Here is a 13,573-nt window from a genome sequence, read left to right as displayed (position 1 = left end):
TAGCCAGTAGTATTAACATGTACCCTTGCATCGACTAGTAGACAACACTAGTACTCTTGCCTGAAGTAGTGGCCGTAACTCGTTCCTTGCCTTACTAGTAGCCTTAACTAGTACTCTGAACTAGTACAGTGGCCCTAACTAGTATTCGGAACTAGAAGCCTTGTCATAACTAGTACCCTTAACTAGTCGCCTTGCCTTAAGGAACAGTCTTAACGCCTACCCTTGCCTTACTAGTACTCCTAACTAGTAGCCAAACCTTAACTAGTACCCTTAAGTAGTAGCCTTGCATGGACTAGTAGCCCAGCTTTCACTAGTACCCTGGCCGTCACTAGTACCCTTGCCTCAACTAGCACCCTGGCATTAACTAGTAATCTTAATTAGTACCCTGGCCTTATCGCTATCCATAACTACTACCCTTGCCTTTACCAGTTGCCTGAACTAATACCCTGGCCTTAACTAGAAGTATCAACTTGTAAACTTGCATGAAATAGTAGCCTTAACTAGTACTCTTGCCTTAAGGAGTGGCCTGAACTAGTACTCGTGCCTTAGCTAGTACTCTTAACTAGAACAGTGCCCCTAGCTAGTATCCTGCACTAGTAGCCTTCCCTTCACTAGTAGCCTTGCCTTAACTAGTACCCTGGCCTTCTCCAGTAGCCTTAACTAAGACCCTGGCCTTCACTGGTAGCCTTAACTAGTACCCTTAACCAGTACCCTCACATTAACTAGTAGGCAAGAATAGGCCCGAACGGAGAGACCCGCAGGCCAGCATACGCCTGAACGGAGATTCCTGTAGGCAAGCATAGGCCCAAACAGAGTCCCGCAGGCCAGAATAGGCCCAAACAGAGTCCCACAGGCCAGGGTATGCCCGAACGGAGATTCCCGGAGCAAGTATAGGCCCGAACAGAGTCCCGCAGGCAAGAATAGGCCCGAGTAGGGGAGCCATGCAGGCAACATGAGTCACGAACAGAGTCCCGCTGGCAAGAGTAGCCCTGAATGGAGAACCCACAGGCAAGAATAGGCTCAAACGGAGAGTCCCGCAGACAAGAATAGGCCCGAACAGAATCCCAGAGGCAAGAATAGAGGAGCCCCGTAGGCAAGAGTAGGCCCGGCTAAAGTCCCGCTCCAGAGAATAGGCTCGAACGGAGAGTCCTGTGGGCGAAAAAGGCCTGAACAGAGAGCCCCGCAGGCAGGCATGGGCCCGAACAGAGTCCCACAGGCCAGAATAGTCCCGAACAGAGATTCCCGGAGCAAGAATAGTCCCGAACAGAGTTTCCCGGAGGAAGAATAGCCCCGAACAGAATTCCGCAGGCCAGAATAGGCCAGAACGGGGATTTCCGAAAGCAACCAAAGGCCCGAACAGAGTCCCGCAGGCCAGCATACGCCTGAACGGAGATTGCCCAAGGGAAGCCTAGGCCCATACGAAGAGTCCCGCAGGCCAGAATAGGCCCGAACGGAGATTGTCCGAGGCAAGAATAGGCCCCAATAGAGTCCCACAGGCAAAAATAGGCATGAGTAGAGGAGCCGTGCAGGCAAGAAGAGGCCCGAACAGAGTCCCGCAGGCAAGGATACGCCCAAACGGAGAGTCCCGCAGGCAAGAATAGGCCCGAACGGAGAGACCCGCAGGCCAGCATACGCCTGAACGGAGATTCCCGCAGGCAAGCATAGGCCCAAACAGAGTCCTGCAGGCCAGAATAGGCCCGAACGGAGAATCCTGCAGGCCAGAATAGGCCAGAACAGAGATTCCTGCAGGCAAGCATAGGCCCGAACAGAGTCCCGCAAGCCAGGGTGCGCCCGAACGGAGATTCCCGGAGCAAGAATAGGCCCGAACAGAGTCCCGCAGGCCAGAATAGGCCCGAACGGAGAGTCCCGCAGGCCAGAGTAGGGCAGAACAGAGATTCCTGCAGGCAAGCTTAGGCCCAAACAGAATCCCGCAGGCCGGAATAGTCCCGAACGGAGAGTCCTGCAGGCCACAATAGGCCAGAATAGAGATTCCTGAAGGCAAGCAAAGGCCCAAACAGAGCAGAGTCCCGCAGGCCAGAATAGGCCCGAACGGAGTCCCGCAGGCCAAGGTATGCCCGAACGGAGATTCCGGGAGCAAGGATAGGCCCGAACAGAGTCCCGCAGACAAGAATAGGCCCGAACAGAATCCCAGAGGCAAGAATAGAGGAGCCCCGTAGGCAAGAGTAGGCCCGACTAAAGTCCCGCTCCAGAGAATAGGCCTGAACGGAGAGTCCCGTGGGCGAAAAAGGCCTGAACAGAGAGCCCCGCAGGCAGGCATGGGCCCGAACAGAGTCCCACAGGTCAGAATAGTCCCGAACAGAGATTCCCGGAGCAAGAATAGCCCCGAACAGAATTCCGCAGGCCAGAATAGGCCAGAACGGGGATTTCCGAAAGCAACCAAAGGCCCGAACAGAGTCCCGCAGGCCAGCATAGACCTGAACGGAGATTGCCCAAGGGAAGCCTAGGCCCGAACGAAGAGTCCCGCAGGCCAGAATAGGCCCGAACGGAGATTGTCCGAGGCAAGAATAGGCCCCAATAGAGACCCACAGGCAAAAATAGGCCCGAGTAGAGGAGCCGTGCAGGCAAGAAGAGGCCCGAACAGAGTCCCGCAGGCAAGGATACGCCCAAACGGAGAGTCCCGCAGGCAAGAATAGGCAAGAATAGAGGAGTCCCGGAGGCAAGAATAGGCCCGAACGGAGAGTCCCGCAGGCCAACATAGGCCCGAACGGTCATTCCCGCAGGCAAGCATAGGCCCGAACAGAGTCCAGCAGGCCAGCATAGGCCCGAACGGAGATTCCCGGACCAAGAATAGACCCGAACGCTGTCCTAAAGGCAAAATGAGGCCCGAGTAGAGGAGCCGTGCAGGCAAGAAGACGCCCGAACACTGTCCGGCAAGCAAGAATAAGCCCGAACGCAGAATCCTGCAGGCAAGAACGGGCCTGAACAGACTCCCACTGGCAAGAATAAGCACGAATAGAAGAGACCCCTAGGCAAGAATAGGCCCGAGTAGAGTCCCGCTCCCGCTCCCAAGATTAGGCCCGAACGGACAGTCCCGCAGGCCAGAAACGACCGAACGGAGGGTCCCGCGGGCAAGACTAGGCACGAATAGAAGAGGCCCCTAGGCACGAATAGGCCCGAGTAGAGTCCCGCTCCCGCTCCCAAGATGAGGCCCGAACGGAGAGTCCCGCAGGCCAGAAACGACCGAACGGAGGGTCCCGCGGGCAAGAATAGGCCCGAAGAGATGTCCTGCAGGCGAGAATACGCCCAAACTGAGAATCCCACAGGTCAGCATAATCCTGAAAGGAGATTCCCGCAGGCAAGCATAGGCCCGAACAGAGTCCCACAAGCCAGAATAGGACCGAACGGAGTTTTCCGGGGGCAACAATAGGCCTGGACAGAGTCCCGCAGGCAAAAATAGGCCCGAGTAGAGGGGCTGTGCAGGCAAGAAGAGGCCCGAACAGAGTCCTGCAGGCAAGAATAGGCCCAGACGAAGAGCCCCGCTGGCAAGAAGAGACCCGAACATAGTCCCGAAGGCCAGAAAGGCCCGAACGGAGAGTTCCCCAGGTGAGAATAGGCCCGAACGGAGAGTCCCGCAGGCCAGAAGAGGCCCGAATAGAGGAGCCCTTAGGCAAAAATAGGCCCGAATAGAGACCCGCTCACAAGAATAGGCCCGAACGGAGAGTCCCGCAGGCCAGAAAAGCCCGAACAGAGGGTCTCCAAGGCGAGAATGGGCCCGAACGAGGGTCCCGCAGACCACGATAGGAGCGAAGGAGAGTCTCGCAGGTCACAATAGGCCGGAACAGAGTCTCACAGGGAAGTACAGGCCCGAATAGAGTCCCGCAGGGAAGGACAGGCCTGAAGAGAGGAGCCCCGCACACACTATCAGGCCTGAATAGCGGAGCCCCGCACGCACGAACAGGCCCGAGTAGCAGAGCCCTGCAAGCTCGAACAGACCCAAGTAGCGGAGCCCTGCATGCACGAACAGGCCCAAGTAGTGGAGCCCCGCATGCACCAACAGGCCCGAGTAGCGGAGCCCCGCACGCACAATCAGGCCTGAGTAGTGGAGCTCCGCATGCTAGAACAGGACCGAATATCGGAGCTCCGTAAGCACAAAAGGCTGGAATAGAGCAGCCCCGCACGCAACAGGAGACCCCAAAGGAGACTCCCAGAGGCTAGATTAGGTCCGAACGGAGAGTTTTGCAGGTCAGAATTGTCCCGAACGGAGAGACCCGCAGGCAAGAAAAGGCCGGAACGGAGAGTCCCGCAGGCCAGAATAGGCCCGAACGGAGTCCCGCAGGCCAGGGTATGCCCGAACGGAGATTCCCGGAGCAAGGATAAGCCCGAACAGAGTCCCGCAGGCAAGAATAGGCCCGAGTAGAGCAGCCATGCAGGCAACATGAGGCACGAACAGAGTCCCGCTGGCAAGAGTAGCCCTGAATGGAGAACCCACAGGCAAGAATAGGCTCAAACGGAGAGTCCCGCAGACAAGAATAGGCCCGGATAGAATCCCAGAGGCAAGAATAGAGGAGCCCCGTAGGCAAGAGTAGGCCCGACTAAAGTCCCGCTCCAGAGAATAGGCCCGAACGGAGAGTCCCGTGGGCGAAAAAGGCCTGAACAGAGAGCCCCGCAGGCAGGCATGGGCCCGAACAGAGTCCCACAGGTCAGAATAGTCCCGAACAGAGATTCCCGGAGCAAGAATAGCCCCGAACAGAATTCCGCAGGCCAGAATACGCCAGAACGGGGATTTCCGAAAGCAACCAAAGGCCCGAACAGAGTCCCGCAGGCCAGCATACGCCTGAACGGAGATTACCCAAGGGAAGCCTAGGCCCGAACGAGGAGTCCCGCAGGCCAGAATAGGCCCGAACGGAGATTGTCCAAGGCAAGAATAGGCCCCAATAGAGTCCCACAGGCAAAAATAGGCCCGAGTAGAGGAGCCGTGCAGGCAAGAAGAGGCCCGAACAAGAAGTCCCGCAGGCAAGGATACGCCCAAACGGAGAGTCCCGCAGGCAGGAATAGGCAAGAATAGAGGAGCCCCGGAGGCAAGAATAGGCCCGACCGGAGAGTCCCGCAGGCCAGAAAGGCCCGAACGGAGAGTCCCGCAGGCCAACATAGGCCCGAACGGTCATTCCCGCAGGCAAGCATAGGCCCGAACAGAGTCCAGCAGGCCAGCATAGGCCCGAACGGAGATTCCCGGACCAAGAATAGACCCGAACGCTGTCCCGAAGGCAAAATGAGGCCCGAGTAGAGGAGCCGTGCAGGCAACAAGACGCCCGAACACTGTCCGGCAATCAAGAATAAGCCCGAACGCAGAATCCTGCAGGCAAGAACGGGCCTGAACAGAGTCCCACTGGCAAGAATAAGCACGAATAGAAGAGGCCCCTAGGCAAGAACAGGCCCGAGTAGAGTCCCCCTCCCGCTCCCAAGATTAGACCCGAACGGAGAGTCCCGCAGGCCAGAAACGACCGAACGGAGGGTCCCGCGGGCGAGAATAGGCCCGAAGAGATGTCCTGCAGGCGAGAATACGCCCAAAGTGAGCATCGCACAGGTCAGCATAACCCTGAAAGGAGATTCCCGCAGGCAAGCATAGGCCCGAACAGAGTCCCACAAGCCAGAATAGGACCGAACGGAGTTTTCCGGGGGCAACAATAGGCCTGGACAGAGTCCCGCAGGCAAAAATAGACCCGAGTAGAGGGGCTGTGCAGGCAAGAAGAGGCCCGAACAGAGTCCTGCAGGCAAGAATAGGCCCAAACGAAGAGCCCCGCTGGCAAGAAGAGACCCGATCAGAGTCCCGAAGGCCAGAAAGGCCCGAACGGAGAGTTCCCCAGGTGAGAATAGGCCCGAACGGAGAGTCCCGCAGGCCAGAAGAGGCCCGAATAGAGGAGCCCTTAGGCAAAAATAGGCCCGAATAGAGACCCGCTCACAAGAATAGGCCCGAACGGAGAGTCCCGCAGGCCAGAAAAGCCCGAACAGAGGGTCTCGAAGGCGAGAATGGGCCCGAACGAGGGTCCCGCAGACCACGATAGGAGCGAACGGAGAGTCTCGCAGGCCAGAATAGGCCCGAACAGAGTCCCGCAGGGAAGTATAGGCCCGAATAGAGTCCCGCAGGGAAGGACAGGCCTGAATAGAGGAGCCCCACACACACTATCAGGCCTGAATAGCGGAGCCCCGCATGCACCAACAGGCCCGAGTAGCGGAGCCCCGCACGCACAATCAGGCCTGAGTAGCGGAGCTCCGCATGCTAGAACAGGACCGAATATCGGAGCTCCGTAAGCACAAAAGGCTGGAATAGAGCAGCCCCGCACGCAACAGGAGACCCCAAAGGAGACTCCCAGAGGCTAAATTAGGTCCGAACGGAGAGTTCTGCAGGTCAGAATTGTCCCGAACGGAGAGACCCGCAGGCAAGAATAGGCCGGAACGGAGAGTCCCGCAGGCAAGAATAGGCCCGAACGGAGAGTTGCGCAGGCGAGATTAGGCCCAAAGGAAAGTCCCGCAGGCGAGAGAATATGCCCAAATTGAGAATACCGCAGGCCAGCATACGCCTGAACGGAGATTCCCGTAGGCAAGCATAGGCCCAAACAGAGTCCCGCAGGCCAGAATAGGCCCGAACGGAGTCCCGCAGGCCAGGGTATGCCCGAACGGAGATTCCCGGAGCAAGGATAGGCCCGAACAGAGTCCCGCAGGCAAGAATAGGCCCGAGTAGGGCAGCCATGCAGGCAACATGAGGCACGAACAGAGTCCTGCTGGCAAGAGTAGCCCTGAATGGAGAACCCACAGGCAAGAATAGGCTCAAACGGAGAGTCCCGCAGACAAGAATAGGCCCGAACAGAATCCCAGAGGCAAGAATAGAGGAGCCCCGTAGGCAAGAGTAGGCCCGACTAAAGTCCCGCTCCAGAGAATAGGCCTGAACGGAGAGTCCCATGGGTGAAAAAGGCCTGAACAGAGAGCCCCGCAGGCAGGCATGGGCCCGAACAGAGTCCCACAGGTCAGAATAGTCCCGAACAGAGATTCCCGGAGCAAGAATAGCCCCGAACAGAATTCCGCAGGCCAGAATAGGCCAGAACGGGGATTTCCGAAAGCAACCAAAGGCCCGAACAGAGTCCCGCAGGCCAGCATACGCCTGAACGGAGATTGCCCAAGGGAAGCCTAGGCCCGAACGAAGAGTCCCGCAGGCCAGAATAGACCCGAACGGAGATTGTCGGAGGCAAGAATAGGCCCCAATAGAGTCCCACAGGCAAAAATAGGCCCGAGTAGAGGAGCCGTGCAGGCAAGAAGAGGCCCGAACAGAGTCCCGCAGCCAAGGATACGCCCAAACGGAGAGTCCCGCAGGCAAGAATAGACCCGAACGGAGAGACCTGCAGGCCAGAATAGGCCCGAACGGAGAGTCCTGGAGGCCACAATAGGCCAGAACAGAGATTCCTGCAGGCAAGCATAGGTCCGAACAGAGTCCCGCAAGCCAGGGTGCGCCCGAACGGAGATTCCCGGAGCAAGAATAGGCCCGAACAGAGTCCCGCAGGCCAGAATAGGCCCGAACGGAGAGTCCCGCAGGCCAGAGTAGGGCAGAACAGAGATTCCTGCAGGCAAGCATAGGCCCGAACAGAGTCCCGCAGGCCCGAACAGGCCAGAACGGAGATTCCCGGAGGCAAGACTAGGCAAGAATAGAGGAGCCCCGGAGGCAAGAATAGGCCCGAGTAAAGTCCCCCTCCACAGAATAGGCCCGAACGGAGAGTCCCGCAGGCCAGAAAGGCCCGAACGGAGAGTCCCGCAGGCCAACATAGGCCCGAACGGTCATTCCCGCAGGCAAGCATAGGCCCGAACAGAGTCCAGCAGGCCAGCATAGGCCCGAACGGAGATTCCCGGACCAAGAATAGACCCGAACGCTGTCCCGAAGGCAAAATGAGGCCCGAGTAGAGGAGCCGTGCAGGCAAGAAGACGCCCGAACACTGTCCGGCAAGCAAGAATAAGCCCGAACGCAGAATCCTGCAGGCAAGAACGGGCCTGAACAGAGTCCCACTGGCAAGAATAAGCATGAATAGAAGAGACCCCTAGGCAAGAATAGGCCCGAGTAGAGTCCCGCTCCCGCTCCCAAGATTAGGCCCGAACGGAGAGTCCCGCAGGCCAGAAACGACCGAACGGAGGGTCCCGCGGGCAAGAATAGGCCCGAAGAGATGTCCTGCAGGCGAGAATACGCCCAAACTGAGCATCCCACAGGTCAGCATAACCCTGAAAGGAGATTCCCGCAGGCAAGCATAGGCCCGAACAGAGTCCCACAAGCCAGAATAGGACCGAAGGGAGTTTTCCGGGGGCAACAATAGGCCTGGACAGAGTCCCGCAGGCAAAAATAGGCCCGAGTAGAGGGGCTGTGCAGGCAAGAAGAGGCCCGAACAGAGTCCTGCAGGCAAGAATAGGCCCAAACGAAGAGCCCCGCTGGCAAGAAGAGACCCGATCAGAGTCCCGAAGGCCAGAAAGGCCCGAACGGAGAGTTCCCCAGGTGAGAATAGGCCCAAACGGAGAGTCCCGCAGGCCAGAAAAGCCCGAACAGAGGGTCTCGAAGGCGAGAATGGGCCCAAACGAGGGTCCCGCAGGCCACGATAGGAGCGAACGGAGAGTCTCGCAGGCCAGAATAGGCCCGAACAGAGTCCCGCAGGGAAGTATAGGCCCGAATAGAGTCCCGCAGGGAAGGACAGGCCTGAATAGAGGAGCCCCGCACACACTATCAGGACTGAATAGCGGAGCCCAGCATGCACGAACAGGCCCAAGTAGTGGAGCCCCGCATGCACCAACAGGCCCGAGTAGCGGAGCCCCGCACGCACAATCAGGCCTGAGTAGCGGAGCTCCGCATGCTAGAACAGGACCGAATATCGGAGCTCCGTAAGCACAAAAGGCTGGAATAGAGCAGCCCCGCACGCAACAGGAGACCCCAAAGGAGACTCCCAGAGGCTAGATTAGGTCCGAACGGAGAGTTTTGCAGGTCAGAATTGTCCCGAACGGAGAGACCCGCAGGCAAGAATAGGCCGGAACGGAGAGTCCCGCAGGCAAGAATAGGCCCGAACGGAGAGTTGCGCAGGCGAGATTAGGCCCAAAGGAAAGTCCCGCAGGCGAGAGAATATGCCCAAATTGAGAATACCGCAGGCCAGCATACGCCTGAACGGAGATTCCCGTAGGCAAGCATAGGCCCAAACAGAGTCCCGCAGGCCAGAATAGGCCCGAACGGAGTCCCGCAGGCCAGGGTATGCCCGAACGGAGATTCCCGGAGCAAGGATAGGCCCGAACAGAGTCCCGCAGGCAAGAATAGGCCCGAGTAGGGCAGCCATGCAGGCAACATGAGGCACGAACAGAGTCCTGCTGGCAAGAGTAGCCCTTAATGGAGAACCCACAGGCAAGAATAGGCTCAAACGGAGAGTCCCGCAGACAAGAATAGGCCCGAACAGAATCCCAGAGGCAAGAATAGAGGAGCCCCGTAGGCAAGAGTAGGCCCGACTAAAGTCCCGCTCCAGAGAATAGGCTCGAACGGAGAGTCCCGTAGGCGAAAAAGGCCTGAACAGAGAGCCCCGCAGGCAGGCATGGGCCCGAACAGAGTCCCACAGGCCAGAATAGTCCCGAACAGAGATTCCCGGATCAAGAATAGTTCCGAACAGAGATTCCCGGAGCAAGAATAGCCCCGAACAGAATTCCGCAGGCCAGAATAGGCCAGAACGGGGATTTCCGAAAGCAACCAAAGGCCCGAACAGAGTCCCGCAGGCCAGCATACGCCTGAACGGAGATTGCCCAAGGGAAGCCTAGGACCGAACGAAGAGTCCCGCAGGCCAGAATAGGCCCGAACGGAGAGTCCTGGAGGAAACAATAGGAAAGAACAGAGATTCCTGCAGGCAAGCATAGGCCCGAACAGAGTCCCGCAAGCCAGGGTGCGCCCGAACGGAGATTCCCGGAGCAAGAATAGGCCCGAACAGAGTCCCTCAGGCCAGAATAGGCCCGAACGGAGAGTCCCGCAGGCCAGAGTAGGGCAGAACAGAGATTCCTGCAGGTAAGCACAGGCCCGAACAGAGTCCCGCAGGCCAGCATACGCCTGAACGGAGATTGCCGAAGGGAAGCCTAGGCCCGAACGAAGAGTCCCGCAGGCCAGAATAGGCCCGAACGGAGATTGTCGGAGGCAAGAATAGGCCCCAATAGAGTCCCACAGGCAAAAATAGGCCCGAGTAGAGGAGCCGTGCAGGCAAAAAGAGGCCCAAACAGAGTCCCGCAGGCAAGTATACGCCCAAACGGAGAGTCCCGCAGGCAAGAATAGACCCGAACGGAGAGACCCGCAGGCCAGCATACGCCTGAACGGAGATTCCCGCAGGCAAGCATAGGCCCAAACAGAGTCCTTCAGGCCAGAATAGGCCCGAACGGAGAGTCCTGCAGGCCAGAATAGGCCAGAACAGAGATTCCTGCAGGCAAGCATAGGCCCGAACAGAGTCCAGCCAGCATAGGCCCGAACGGAGATTCCCGGACCAAGAATAGACCCGAACGCTGTCCCGAAGGCAAAATGAGGCCTGAGTAGAGGAGCCGTGCAGGCAAGAAGACGCCCGAACACTGTCCGGCAAGCAAGAATAAGCCCGAACGCAGAATCCTGCAGGCAAGAACGGGCCTGAACAGAGTCTCACTGGCAAGAATAAGCACGAATAGAAGAGGCCCCTAGGCAAGAACAGGCCCGAGTAGAGTCCCGCTCCCGCTCCCAAGATTAGGCCCGAACGGAGAGTCCCGCAGGCCAGAAACGACCGAACGGAGGGTCCCGCGGGCGAGAATAGGCCCGAAGAGATGTCCTGCAGGCGAGAATACGCCCAAACTGAGAATCCCACAGGTCAGCATAACCCTGAAAGGAGATTCCCGCAGGCAAGCATAGGCCCGAACAGAGTCCCACAAGCCAGAATAGGACCGAACGGAGTTTTCCGAGGGCAACAATAGGCCTGGACAGAGTCCCGCAGGCAAAAAGAGGCCCGAGTAAAGGGGCTGTGCAGGCAAGAAGAGGCCCGAACAGAGTCCTGCAGGCAAGAATAGGCCCAAACGAAGAGCCCCGCTGGCAAGAAGAGACCCGATCAGAGTCCCGAAGGCCAGAAAGGCCCGAACGGAGAGTTCCCCAGGTGAGAATAGGCCCGAACGGAGAGTCCCGCAGGCCAGAAGAGGCCCGAATAGAGGAGCCCTTAGACAAAAATAGGCCCGAATAGAGACCCGCTCACAAGAATAGGCCCGAACGGAGAGTCCCGCAGGCCAGAAAAGCCCGAACAGAGGGTCTCGAAGGCGAGAATGGGCCCGAACGAGGGTCCCGCAGACCACGATAGGAGCGAAGGAGAGTCTCGCAGGTCACAATAGGCCGGAACAGAGTCCCGCAGGGAAGTATAGTCCCGAATAGAGTCCCGCAGGGAAGGACAGGCCTGAATAGAGGAGCCCCGCACATACTATCAGGCCCGAATAGCTGAGCCCCGCACGCACAAACAGGCCCGAGTAGCAGAGCCCTGCAAGCACGAACAGACCCGAGTAGCGGAGCCCCGCATGCAAGAACAGGCCCAAGGAGTGGAGCCCCGCATGCACCAACAGGCCCGAGTAGCGGAGCCCCGCACGCACAATCAGGCCTGAGTAGCGGAGCTCCGCATGCTAGAACAGGACCGAATATCGGAGCTCCGTAAGCACAAAAGGCTGGAATGGAGCAGCCCCGCACGCAACAGGAGACCCCAAAGGAGACTCCCAGAGGCTAGATTAGGTCCGAACGGAGAGTTTTGCAGGTCAGAATTGTCCCGAACGGAGAGACCCGCAGGCAAGAATAGGCCGGAACGGAGAGTCCCGCAGGCAAGAATAGGCCCGAACGGAGAGTTGCGCAGATGAGAATATGCCCAAAGAAATGTCCCGCAGGCGAGAGAATACGCCCAAATTGAGAATACCGCAGGCCAGCATACACCTGAACGGAGATTCCCGTAGGCAAGCATAGGCCCAAACAGAGTCCCGCAGGCCGGAATAGTCCCGAACGGAGAGTCCTGCAGGCCACAATAGGCCAGAATAGAGATTCCTGAAGGCAAGCAAAGGCCCAAACAGAGCTGAGTCCCGCAGGCCAGAATAGGCCCGAACGGAGTCCCGCAGGCCAGGGTATGCCCGAACGGAGATTCCGGGGGCAAGGATAGGCCCGAACAGAGTCCCGCAGGCAAGAATAGGCCCGAGTAGGGCAGCCATGCAGGCAAGATGAGGCACGAACAGAGTCCCGCTGGCAAGGGTAGCCCTGAATGGAGAACCCACAGGCAAGAATAGGTTCAAACGGAGAGTCCCGCAGACAAGAATAGGCCCGAACAGAATCCCAGAGGCAAGAATAGAGGAGCCCCGTAGGCAAGAGTAGGCCCGACTAAAGTCCCGCTGCAGAGAATAGGTCTGAACGGAGAGTCCCGTGGGCGAAAAAGGCCTGAACAGAGAGCCCCGCAGGCAGGCATGGGCCCGAACAGAGTCCCACAGGTCAGAATAGTCCCGAACAGAGATTCCCGGAGCAAGAATAGCCCCGAACAGAATTCCGCAGGCCAGAATAGGCCAGAACGGGGATTTCCGAAAGCAACCAAAGGCCCGAACGAAGTGTCCCGCAGGCCAGAATAGGCCCGAACGGAGATTGTCCGAGGCAAGAATAGGCCCCAATAGAGACCCACAGGCAAAAATAGGCCCGAGTAGAGGAGCCGTGCAGGCAAGAAGAGGCCCGAACAGAGTCCCGCAGGCAAGGATACGCCCAAACGGAGAGTCCCGCAGGCAAGAATAGGCAAGAATAGAGGAGTCCCGGAGGCAAGAATAGGCCCGAACGGAGATTCCTGGACCAAGAATAGACCCGAACGCTGTCCCGAAGGCAGAATGAGGCCCGAGTAGAGGAGCCGTGCAGGCAAGAAGACGCCCGAACACTGTCCGGCAAGCAAGAATAAGCCCGAACGCAGAATCCTGCAGGCAAGATTAGGCCCGAACGGAGAGTCCCGCAGGCCAGAAACGACCGAACGGAGGGTCCCGCGGGCGAGAATAGGCCCGAAGAGATGTCCTGCAGGCGAGAATACGCCCAAACTGAGAATCCCACAGGTCAGCACAACCCTGAAAGGAGATTCCCGCAGACAAGCATAGGCCCGAACAGAGTCCCACAAGCCAGAATAGGACCGAACGGAGTTTTCCGGGGGCAACAATAGGCCTGGACAGAGTCCCGCAGGCAAAAATAGGCCCGAGTAGAGGGGCTGTGCAGGCAAGAAGAGGCCCGAACAGAGTCCTGCAGGCAAGAATAGGCCCAAACGAAGAGCCCCGCTGGCAAGAAGAGACCCGAACAGAGTCCCGAAGGCCAGAAAGGCCCAAACGGAGAGTTCCCCAGGTGAGAATAGGCCCGAACTGAGAGTCCCGCAGGCAAGAATAGGCCCGAATAGAGGAGCCCTTAGGCAAAAATAGGCCCGAATAGAGACCCGCTCACAAGAATAGGCCCAAACGGAGAGTCCCGCAGGCCAGAAAAGCCCGAACAGAGGGTCTCGAAGGCGAGAATGGGCCCGAACGAGGGTCCCGCAGGCCACGATAGGAGCGAACGGAGAGTCTCGCAGGCCAG

This window comes from Elephas maximus, chromosome 24 (assembly GCF_024166365.1).
Source record: "Elephas maximus indicus isolate mEleMax1 chromosome 24, mEleMax1 primary haplotype, whole genome shotgun sequence".
NCBI classification, from domain to species: Eukaryota; Metazoa; Chordata; class Mammalia; order Proboscidea; family Elephantidae; genus Elephas; species Elephas maximus.
Note: the sequence above shows the minus strand (reverse complement) of the source record.